Consider the following 12,673-nt stretch of genomic DNA (forward strand, 5'->3'; position numbering starts at 1 on the left):
ATACACTAGAGTACAACTGAATGTAGGTTCTAGCATCTGAAGACTCCCTGCTGTTTCTGGTGTCTACAAGAGACTTCAAAGGAGCCCCCAGTGTAAAGACACTGTCTTGAAAAGGGGACTTCCAGAGATGGGGCAGGGTGAAAAGGCAGGCAAGGTGAGCTGAGATGCTGGAAAAAGAACAGCTGAAGTTGAGACTCTGCCTGGGAGCTGACCCAAGGGCACTGCCTGCTGTATTGCTGTTAGTTAATAATTTTTTTGTTTAAAAAAAGCTGCCTATTTCACTGGATGTGACTTTGTGTGCATTCCACCCTGCTGAAGAAGTGAGGTCCGTCTCTAGGTTCTAAGCCAGAAAGTAGCCATCTGGGATACTGGCTGTGGATAATTGGGTGGCTGAGGGAACTTTACGATGCTTAAGTGATGTGACATTGCCTAGACAGTGCTTAAGACACCTTAAATACAAATAATCTATATACTAATATAGTAAGTAATGGATGGTTTAAGATTTAAGATGGATTTAAGATGATTCAACATTTTAAGGTATTTGTGCTTATTTTATAATCACATATTATATATAATTTAAAAGCTTAAGGAGTGTAGATGTGTAAAAAAATGAAAAATAATGAAAAGGTTTGAAAAAAACATAATAAATAAAAAATGGCAACAGAAAAAGTATTGCTTGATACAGCACACACATACATGGTACCTATGAACTCTTAAGCAAGCTAGCAGGCAGTGCAGGGCTTTAGTCCACGTGAGACTTTATGCAAAGCAGGTCTCTACCTGATGTTCACCTGACACAGTAACAGAGCTGGCCTTAGGGAAAAGGGTGCCCTGGGGGAACTTGTATTTTGGTGCCCCCTCTGGACCCCTCCTCTTCCAAGTCAGTGGTGCTGCTTCATACACAGGCAGACAGGCAAAGGTGCTGGATGCAGTCCAGCAGGGAGGTGGCAGGTATGGTGCACTAGGCAGGAGGATGGGCAACCTCGCACCACTATTACCCCTGATACATGCTCTTCCTGAGCAGTGAGTAGAGGTGGGTTCAGGCTGGGCTGAGCACCACTCCTGCCTGCGATAGGGATCGACTGGGGTGGGGCAGGATTGGGGGCAAGCGCTGCTGTGAACATGGACTGCTCACCAAGCATGTGTATATGAATGTGCATGTGTGTGTGTGAGAATGCATGTGTGACAGCTTCTTGACCACTGTACCCTGGGCAGTCGCCCATGTCACCCAGTCCTAAATCTAGCTCTGATACACTAACACCATGTACTTAGAATAAACTTTGTGTCTGTGCCTTTTAAACATATTTAACTGAAATGTCTTCCTTTGTCTTTATTTTTTTTTAAATAATTTATGCTATAAGTAACTGCTCAAGTTACTACATTTTTATTTTGAAGCTCTGAGTAACTGCTTAAGTTACTACATTTTAAAATCTATCCATACTTACTATATTCATGCTGTGGATGAATAAAATATTGAAACAGAAAATCAAAACCAGAAAGCCTGCCAGCAGGATGTCCACCATCATACAGATTGCAAATGCTAGCAGGTCTACATGGAAGTCAGCAAAATAATGTTTCTGAATATTATGAAAATGCAGAAAATCACTTGATGCATAATGAATTGTATTGTGTGAACAGGAGAACAGAAGAGCAGGTAAGACATGAGGATGCTGTTCACACACATTGAGAGCATATAGCAATTACACAACAAAAGGCTGTTCAGAGATCACCAGTTTCTCTGAGTTCCATGCTTCAGCCTGCATTGAGCATCACTGTATTTGACTACTTGAACATTACAATTCTCAATCAACTCCTGTGTACCATAATGAATGTTGAAAACTCATTTGGAGGGAAAGTGAGACCAGTAGGTTTAGGAGGGTATTTCAAGCAGGTTTTGCCTATTCTTCCCTGTGGCTCACACCCATGTATAACTGAGAATTGTTTTAAGAGATCACCATTGTCTTAAAACATTTTAAAATATTGAAATTTCACTGTAACATGAAAGGAATAGCTGTAGCAGATGAATTTTCTGCTTATCTTAAGATAGTAGGAGAGAGGACTGAGACTACATATGGAGATCCCTCTGATTTTATCAGAATACCAGAAAACTGCATTTTAACATTTAAAAGAAAGTGACTTAACCAAGTCAGTCTATGGCAGTGACCTTTCAGAGGATTTATTTCAGTGCAGTTGGAATTATGATTCTTTGCCCTAAAAACAAACACTGCAATGCTATAAACAATTACATAATGGCTACAATTATCGGAGAAGAAAGCCTGTATGTAAACATAGATCATATAGATAGCAAACATGACAGTGACATGAGGAAATTCAATATCTAACCAAGTTTCTCAACAGTTTATCTCTAAGTGGTTCACTTCCTCACAAGCTCATGCTTAAGGTGGGAATGACTGTGATTCTGTTGTGAAATATGAATCTGAAAATTGGCTACATCAACAGCGGGACTTACTGTAAAAAAGACCTCTGACATCACTATTTATTGAAGAGGCTACTGGAAAACACTTTCCTTTGCCAAGTGTCACATGATACCCATCAGACACAGCTCTACCTTTTAAGATAAGCAGGTGGCAATTTCTTATCAGAGTAGTTTTTGGAATGACTACCAAGAAAAGCCAAGGTCAAATACTTAATAGAGTAGATGTTTACTTACCACAATATGTATTTGGACATAGCCAGCTATAAGTTACAGTGTCAAGAGTGAAATAATTTGACAACCTGAAAATGCAAATTAGAAGACAGATTAACCAAAATGGAAGGTGTTTACATGAGAAATGTAGTAGTCTATGAAATCCTCCAATGAAGTTCATAATTATAATATGCCCCCTTAAGATCACCTGTTAGCTCCACCTCATGACCTGTAATATTATTGAACCTGATTACGGTTGGGGGGTTTTTAAATCATGTACTTGAATGCCCCTCTGAAGCTATACTGAGTTCAATAGGTGATTTCAAATTGCAAGTGGACAATTTCATTATGTTTTTAACCCCAGTTTTGTCCTAAGATTCTGTGAAAATATTTTGAAGCAAATGACTTTTAATCTCTCCTTCAATCAGCTATTGGTAAGGTTGAGAAGAGTGAAAAGCTGCTAGAGATTGGGCCAAATTTTTAGACAGGACCAATATATTCCATTTTACTGAAGACTGAGTTCCAGTTGATATATTCAGTTGTGATATATTTGTGTCACAACTTGAAGCTCTTTTATCTTTAAACCTTCACTCAAAGAAGGCAAAGAAATTTAATGTAAAAAGTTATTTGAGAAAGAATCTTGTGTATAAAGCAAACATGTAATCACAATAAATATTTTTAGTAACAAGTTGTTGAATACACACTTTTGGCCATCAGACACAGCTCTATACTTTAAGATACATAGGATGATACAAATGGCCACCTGCATATCTTACAACATAGAGCTGTGTCTGATGGGCATCATATGACTCTTGGCAAAAGGAAGCATTTTCCAGTAGCTTCTCCTGTTATCACTAGGGATCCAGGTTTTCCGTTTCCCAGGGAAAACCAGAGAAAACCATGGATTGCCCACTTTCATAGATGTTAGGGTCAAAAGGCATCTCAGTAGGTCATTGGGTCTGACACCCTGCCCTGGGCAGGACAGAGCACTAGGGTCAGATGATCCCAGGTAGGTGCTTGTCCAGCCTCCTCTTTAAGACCCCTGATGTAGGGGAGAGCACCACCTCCGTTGAAAGCCCATTCCAGATTCTGGCAACCCTTACTGTGAAGAAATCCTTTCTAATGCCCAACCTAAATCTGCTCTCCATCAATTTGTGGCCATTGTTCCTAGTTACTCTAGGGGATACCCTAATAAATTGAGCATCTTCCATTCCCTGCTGCCCCTGCCCCTGATGAATTTATAGGCAGCCACAAGATCACCTCTTATCCTTCTCTTGAAAAGGCTGAAGGCTAGGTCCCTCTGTCTCTCTTCGTAGGGCCTTGCCTGCCGACCTCTGACCATACGATTGGCCCTCCTCTGAACTCTCTCAAGATTCTTCATATCCCTCTTGAAATATGGCACCCAAAAATAGACACAGTACTCTAACTGCAGCCTGATCAGTGCCACATAGAAGAGAAGCATCACATCCCTGGACCTGTTCGTCATGCATCTGCTAATGTATGATAAAGTGTGATTAGCCTTGCTGATCACTTCATCACATTGACAACTTATGTTCATCTTGGAGTCAACTATGACTCCAAGATCCCTTTCCACTGCTGTGCTGCTGAGAAGGTCATCCCCAAGCCTGGAAGTATGTTGGTGTTTCTTTTTGCCCAGGTGCAGCACTTTGCACTTGTCTTTGTTGAACTGCATCCTATTACGTTCTGCCCATTTTTCCAACCTGTCCAGATTTGCCTGGATCTGTTCCCTACCCTCTGGTGTGTTAACTTTGCCCCATAATTTAATATCATCTGTGAACTTGGACAGAGTGCTCTCCATGCCCTTGTCCAAGTCACTGATATAGACATTGAATAGCACCAGTCCAAAGATGAGCCTTGTGGGACTCCACTGCCCATGTCTTTCCAGGTTGATATCTACCCATCTACCACCACTCTGTGGGTGTAACCTCTAAGCCAATTTGCCAACCACCTGACCATTTAATTATCTATATCACAGTCTATCGGTTTATTTATGAGAACAGAATGAGATACTGTATCTGATACTTTATCAGAAAACACAGATTTTACCTTTTAGCAGAGAAAGCCATGGTTTCCCCCTTTTGCAAAAGCTCTGCAAGCTGGCAGAACTCCAGCCTGAAGAGCTCATTGCAAAAAGGGAGGGAAATCTCCAGCCCTGTCTGGAGAGGGGAGGCGAGGGTAGGGGCTGAGGCTTTTAGTCAGTCCCAAGGCACAGTTCAGGCACATTTTCCTTCTCGAGCCTGCAAGGTTATGTAACTGGGGCTTACATGGAGTTGTGGGGCATGGAGTTGTGGGGCAGGGTTGGGGTCTGAACTGGATGAGTGGGAAGCTGGCTGTGGGGAGCTGGTTGTAGGCTGAGGGAGTGGTGAGGTGTTGGGGGAAGCCCTGGAGTACCTGGACAGCTGCACATGGACTGCCAGTGCCACTACTGATGCAACCAGGCTTGGTGCCTCCACATGCAGCTTCTCTTAAGGGCCAATAGCACCATTCATGATTGACGTGCAGCCAACCAGGCATTCTGATAGAAAACAGGGAGGTGTTGGGGGAAACCCTGGAGTGGCCACCTGGCCACAAGTGCATGGAACCAGACCAGCCCTGGAGTGGCCACTACCACCACCACCTTGCCCACTGCTGTCCCACCCCATACCACTTGCCTGTGGAGTCATCTGTGGGAAGGCATCCCGGGGTGCATCAGCAGTGAGGAAGGCAACATTGAGGAGAGGGGGCACCGGGGAGGGCTTCACACGTGGCAGCCGCTACCACTGCTGCACCCTGTGCTGCCTTCCTGCAGCTGGCCACACAGCTCTTCAGGCACAGCTCTGCACTGCAGCCACAAAGCCCTGCAGGCAGCAGCAAAAGCAGCAGTGCCCCTCTACAGGTCCCTATTCTGGTCCCCTATTCCCTATCCCTATGCCTTTTATTTTAGACTAGCATTGGTTAAGAAAAACAAATAACCTTGTGAGAAGTGTTAAGAAGCCAGGTCTTCTCCTTCGCTGGGAGTGCCTTCAACACAGGGCTATAATCAGACTTCTTCCTTTTCTTTCTCCTGACCACATGACTCTTTCTGACCAGTGGTCCAACTTCAGTAGGATGGTTGGAAGCTGCTTTAACTTTTCTATAACCTTGTGGTTAAGGGATTCTCTTAGGAGGGAAAGGTGCAAGTCTGAATCCTCTCAGGCCACAAAGAATCAAAAACTAAGGTCTTTCTTTTCCTTGGTGAGTGCTGTAATAATAAAGGAAACCACAAAAGTAAAGATAATATGCATCTGGGATTTAAAGAATGTTTAAAGAAAAAGAGAGTAAGAATAATATGTATAAGGTAAAGATATACCAGTTGAGCTGTATGTCAGTTGTACAGTAAAAGAAAGGCCCAGGCCTATTGCTGTTGAAGCCCTTGGGAGTGTTGTCACTGATTTTAGTCAGAGCAGGTCCATCCCTTAAGAAGGGTTGAAACTAAGTTTAAAAAAGATGGAACTTTTGAGTAGATATATGCAATCCTGGTAATTGCAGAGGGATGACATGCTGGGCTATATGCACTTTTGGGAGAAAAATAAACTTTCAAGGTTATAGCAAACTGTGCTGCTGACAATTTCTTAACAATATGCATGTGCTTATGGCAAAATGTATTAATGGGTAAATTGTTTATTTCCATCTTTGTAGAAATATCATTAGAATTGCCTTCTTACCAGCAGTTTCTTGAGATCCTGATGGCTTGCCTACTAATTGTTTAAGCTTACATGTTCATATTGCACAACTCTTTCAGACTTTTCCATTGATGGCATAGGACATGGTTTTCATTTGTCATCATTGTTTGTTAGAGGCATTAAGTATATTGGTGTTGCATCTGCTCTGCAAGCCTAGTACTGATGGGTGACTAATAGGTCTGTTCTTAAGGGGCTAACCATCCTATATCAATATGGTAGATTGTCTAATTTACATCTGGTGGGTATTACAATTAGGAGGCAGCTATTGACATATTTTCTATACCGTCATTTGTTTTTTTAGCTTTCAATATCACTCTAGGTCATTATGATTATAATTCCATATTTTGGCAAAAAAACTGTTCTTGTTTTAAGGTAGAAAAGACCTTTTATACTCATATTAAACATGGTTTTGTGAACTTGATAGAAACCTACTGTCTTTTTTTCTTTTTCTTGGTGGGGAAAATAATTAAATGTTCAAAAGCTGTCTGCAAATAAGTTAGACTACAAATTTAATTAATATATTTGTGGCAATGAAGTTACTTTGTGAATATTTCATGAGTCAATCTAGTCTCACTACCTTTGATAGTTTTTTTTTTAATGAAAGCATATCAAAGTGACATGTGGGGAATCAATTCTCACTTGTTTGCTTCTCTCTGGCTCTGGACCATTTTTGGAAAAAGCTGCAATCAAAAGCAAAACTGCAGGAAAAGTTATTCATGCAGAGAAAAACATGAACACTTTTTTTTCTACTTGTTTCCAGAAGATTAAAAAGAAATCATGTAGCTGATTCCAAAGGTAAGCCAAAATGATGTTTGTCAGCCGTTTGCACATAGCAAAAGTTTATCATTTCTCTTCCTGATTACTTGTTACTAGGATCTCTACTCTTATGGTATCCACCATTACTTTAGTGTTCAGGAAGCCCTGCTGCTGACAGATATATCAAGCAGTAAGTTTCCAGTGTTGCTCTTTAATTAATACCATTGCAGGTTAAGGAGACACATGTGAAATAATTTGTGTTTTGGAAGGCATCTTTCTGTCTCTGATTTCTCTGCTCTGAAAACACGTCTACACATGCATTAATGCACCTTTTCTAATGCATATTAAATTCAGTATCTCCAAATTTAGTACCACCAAATTAATGTGCACTATGCTGTGCTAATGCTGTGCTATGCTGTGCTAAAGCATTTGCATGCTTTTTCAGTGACTATTTAACTGCTTATTAGTGTAATGCCACAGTCTTTTACATGACACTTTTATAGTTTTATAGCTGGTAGGGTCAGAAAGAACCTGAGTAGATCATCAAGTCTGACCCCTGCCATGGGCAGGAAAGAATTTTGGGGTCAAATGACCCTGGCTAGGTGATTATCCTATTGAAGACCCCCAGGGTAGGGGCCAGCACCACTTCCCTTGGAAGTTGGTTCCAGATCCGAGCTGCCCTGACTGTGAAGTAGCGCCTTCTGATGTCTAGCCTGAATCTAATCTCAGTCAACTTGTAGCCATTATTCCTAGTTACTCCTGGTACTGCTCAGGGGAACAGAGACTCTCCAATTCCACACTGGTCCTCCCTGGTAAGTTTCTAGATAGCCACCAGATACCCTCTCAGCCTTCTCTTGTGGAGGCTGAACAGGTTCAGGTCCCAAAGCCTCTCCTTATAGGGCCTGCCCTGCTGCCCCCTGAGCATATGAGTGGCTCTCCTTTGGACCCTCTCAATGCTGCCCACATCCCTCCTGAAGTGCGGCGCCCAGAACTGGACACAGTGCTCCAACTGCAGCCTTACCAATGTCTCATAGAGGGGGAGGACCACCTCCTTGGACCTGCTTGTGATGCATTTGTGGATGCATGACAAGGTGAGGTTAGCTTTACTGACCTGAACCTGTTCAGCCTCCACAAGAGAAGGCTCCAGAAGAGATGTAGTGGCCTGTTACAAACTAGTCAGGGGGAATCAGCAGGCACTGGGGAAGTCCCTGTTCCCCTGAGCACTGCCAGGAGTGACCAGGAATAATGGTCACAAGCTGGCAGAGGGTAGATTTAGGCTAGATATCAGGAGGCACTGCTTCACAATCAGGGCGGCTAGGATCTGGAACCAACTTCCAAGAGAAGTGGTGCTAGCCCCTACCCTGGGGGTTTTTAAGAGGAAGTTAGATGAACACCTTGCTGGGGTCGTTTGACCCCAGTACTGTTTTCTGCCATCGCAGGGGGTTGGACTAGAAGATCTACTCAGGTCCCTTCCGATCCTAGAAACTATGAAGCTATGACTGTGTCCTCACATTGGTGGCCCATGTTCATCTTGGACTCAATAACGACTCCAAGAACCTTTTCTGCTTCTGTGTAGACGAGAAGGGAGTTCCCCAGTCTGTAGGTATGCTGCTGGTTCTTCCTCCCCAGGTGCAGTACCTTGCACTTGTCAGTATTGAAACCAATCCTATTCCCATCCACCCACCCTTGTAACCTGTCCAGATCTAGCTGTACCCTGTTCCTCCCTTCTACCATGCCCACTTCTCCCCACATCTTAGTGTCACCCACGAACTTAAACAAGGTGCTTTTCACCCCCTTATCCAAGTCACTAATGAAGATGTTGAAGAGTGTGGGCCCGAGAAGCAAGCTCTGGGGAACCCCACTGCCCACATCCCTTCAGATCGAAAATGACCTGTCCACCACCACTCTCTGGTTGTGGTCCTCCAGCCAATTTGTGACCCATCTGACTGTGTAGGTACTGACGCCACAGTTGCCTAATTTTTTTATGAGAATGGGGTGAGAGACAGTGTTGAAGGCCTTCCTAAAGTCCAGAAAGACTACATCCACCACAACACCTGCATCCAAGGATTTTGTGACCTGGTTGTAGAAGGCAACCAGGTTGGTCTGAGAGGACCTCCCTTAATGAACCCATGTTGGTTTCCCCTAAGCATAATCTCCCCTGCTGGTCATTTGCAGTTGTGCTCCTGGATAATTTTCTCAAAGAGTTTCCCCAGGACCAAGGTAAGACTAATGGGTCTATAGTTTCCCAGGTCCTCCTTCCTCCCCTTTTTGAAAATGGGACCATGTTGGCCCTTTTCCAATTCTCTGCCACCTGGCCAGAGCACCATGAATACTTGTAAAGCTGTGCCTGGGGTCCCACAATGACCTCTGTCAATTCCCTCAGCACACTGGGGTGGAGATCATGTGGACCTGCTGATTTGAACATGTCCAGTCCCATCAAAAATTCCCTAACCAGAAGGTCCTCTCTGACCCAGAGCAGAGGTGAATACAGCAGCAGCAGAGGTGAATGCAGCAGCAGCGGGGGCAGCAGCAGCTGAACCCCCTAAGGTAAGTGGGGCAGAGGGACCAATGCAGCTGAACTAGATCCAGAGGGGAAGCCCCCCGGATCCCTCTTAACTGAGCCATTAGGGAGCCGTGCTCCTGAGCTGTGCAAACAGAGCGCACAAACAGGCACGTTCTGTAAGAGCACGCTGGCGTTTGCATCAGCGTTCGCACCGGCAGGCGAGCAGGAAGGGCCAGGAGGGAGACTCCTGCTAGTGTGGGGCAAAGGCACCACACTCAGCCAGAAACAAGCATCAACTCCTATGATGTTGTCGACACAGAGTGCTGCCAGGGCCCCTGCCCATGGGACTCAGCCTTCCCAGGGCTTGTCTGAGGCCTCTACCCAGACAGAGCCCATGGGGGGGGGCTGGTGTCCCCCCACCCCCCGGCCTGCGGGAGTTGCCCAGCAAGGCCTGGGGGTGGCAGGGATTTGGGACCCCTACACCTGTCCTGTAGGCACCCGCCTTAGGGCCCTGGAGGCACAGGTGAGGGAGCTCCAGGAGGAGGTTAGGCTGAGGGGAATCAGGGCTGCGGACGAAGAAATTGACAGCTATTTTCTTTCCCTGCAGGTTTACACACCCAAGGAAGAAGCACCCCGAGAGGTGCCCTCCACTGCAGAGTGGAAGATAGTCACCTCCAGAACCAGGGCTGCTTGTAACGCCAGTACCAGTTCCTCCAGTCTGGCTGGAAAACAGGTACGAGGACCTGGCATCTCTGGAAGAGAAGGAAGGAGAGGAGGAAACCGGGCAGGAGGCAACTCCATGCTCTCCACACTCCAAGCAGGCTGAAGGAGATAAGCAGGCCAGAAGGAAAAAGCATTGAGTGATCGTCATAGGTGATTCCATCCTGAGAGGTACAGAGGTCCCCATCTGTCACCAGGACCCCTTAACACGTGAGGCCTACTGCCTACCTGGAGCAACGATTCAGGACATGAAGGAGATGATCCAAGCCATGATCCAGCCCACCGATTACTACCACATGGTCCTAATCCATGTGGATACTAATGATGCAGCCAAGAGAAGCCCTGATCGCCTGATGGTGGACTACCATGCTCTGGGGTGCGTGCTGAAGCAGATAGGTGTACAGGTGGTTTTCTCTTCTATCCTACCAGTAAGCAAACATGGAAGACAGCATGCGACGTGCATTGTGGAGACCACCTGGCAGCTTCACGAATGGTGTCTCAAGGCAGGCTTTAGCTTCCTCGACAATGACCGGCACATCACAACAAGAGACATGCTCGGATGGGATGGGCTCCACTTTTCCCCAAAAGGTAAGCATGTGTTTTCTTCTAGGTTGGCAGATCTCCTCTGGCGGGCTTTAAACTAGGGGGAAGGGGAAGATGAGGGTGGAGAAAACATCGGATTGCCAGACCAAGCAACACCCACAAGTACAGCCCAGCCTAGACTGACGAGCAGAACATATAGGTAACAAGTAAGCGACAGGGGCCAGGGTAATGCTGAAAGTAGGGGGACAATGCACACATTCACAGGAGGCCTCAAATGACTCTACACAAATGCTCATAGTATGGGAAACAAGCAGGAGGAACTTACCGTCCTGCTAGCTGACACCAACCTGGACATAGTGGGGATCACCGAAAGATGGTGGGACCCAACGCATGACTGGGCAGCGAATGTCAAGGGCTATAGGCTGTACAGGAGGGACAGGATAGGAAGGAAAGGTGGGGGCATGGCACTCTATATTAAGGAGGAACACACATCCTCATCAATTAGCAAAGAATCAGAGGAGGGGCACTCTGAAGTGCTTTGGGTTAGAATACAAGGCAGTCAAGGGGAAAGAGACTTAACGGTGGGGGTCTACTACAGACCTCAAAACCAAGGGGAAGAGCTCAACCAGGAATTCTTAAGTCAGCTCATGGAGGTAGTGAAGTCAAAGGATGTGGTCATCATGGGGGACCTGAACTTTCCAGACATCTGCTGGGAAGAGCAGTCAGCCAGGTCTGACTGCTCACATAAGTTCCTAGCCAGAATGCAGGACCTCCATCTAATGCAGGAGATGCACAGCCCCACCAGGGGAAATGCCTTGTTGGACCTGGTGCTGGCTTTGGGAGACAACCTGGTGAGGGGGCTGCGGGTGCTCAACCACCTGCGCGACAGTGATCATCGTCTGCTGGAATTCACCATCCAGCACAAGGTGGCAAAGGCCTGAAGCAAGGCAGTAGCCCTAGATTTCAGGAGGGCAGACTTCAATGAGCTAAAGAGAATAGTCGGGGAAGCACTGACGTCCCAGAGGGGAAGGGAGCCAGGTGTCCAAGGAGAGTGGTTGCTCCTTAAGGAGACGATCCTCAAGCCCAAAGGGAGGTAATCCCAACATGGATCAAAGGGAGCAGGAGGGCACATAAGCCCCCATGGCTCACCAAAAGCAACCAGGAATGTCTCCTGGCAAAAAGGGAGGCGTACACCCAATGGAAGGGAGGGGCCATCACCAGGGAGGACTGTACTGAAGTTGCTCAGGGATGTAGGGGGCAATCTGGAAGGCCAAAGCGGAGATAGAACTGGGACTAGCTTCTCGGATCACGGACAACAAGAAGTCCTTTTTTAAGTACATAGGGGGCAAAAAGAAAGTTCTGGGTAATGTGGGGCCCCTGCAGGATACGTTAGGAAATTTGGTCATCACACCAGACGACAAAGCCAACATATTTAACAATTTCTTTGCCTCCATTTTTCTAAGCAGGGACCAGAACAGTCACCCCTCCTCTGGGCCCCCCTTAGGTCCCAGGGGAGGCACACATAGGCCAAGGGTTAGTGAGGAACTAGTTAGGGAACTTCTGGCAGAATTGGATGTATTCAAATCAGTTGGTCCAAATGATCTCCACCCGAGAGTCCTGAGGGAATTGGCTGAGGTCATTGCAGGACCCCTGGCACGGCTTTATGAGCACTCATGGTGCTTTTCTGTGGTGCCAGAGGACTGGAAGAGGGCCAATGTGGTTCCCATCTTCAAAAAGGGGAGGAAGGAGGACCCAGAAAACTATAGTCCAGTTAGTCTTACC

The 12,673-nt window shown here is 45.8% G+C and overlaps 1 pseudogene; it reads left to right on the forward strand.

The window, feature by feature from the left end:
* LOC149874941 (uncharacterized) overlaps positions 1 to 12,673 on the forward strand; it is a 119,156-nt pseudogene that overhangs the window by 34,372 nt on the left and 72,111 nt on the right.

Source organism: Crocodylus siamensis, chromosome 1 (genome assembly GCF_052110815.1).
Source record: "Crocodylus siamensis isolate JL-2025a chromosome 1, ASM5211081v1, whole genome shotgun sequence".
Taxonomy (NCBI): Eukaryota; Metazoa; Chordata; order Crocodylia; family Crocodylidae; genus Crocodylus; species Crocodylus siamensis.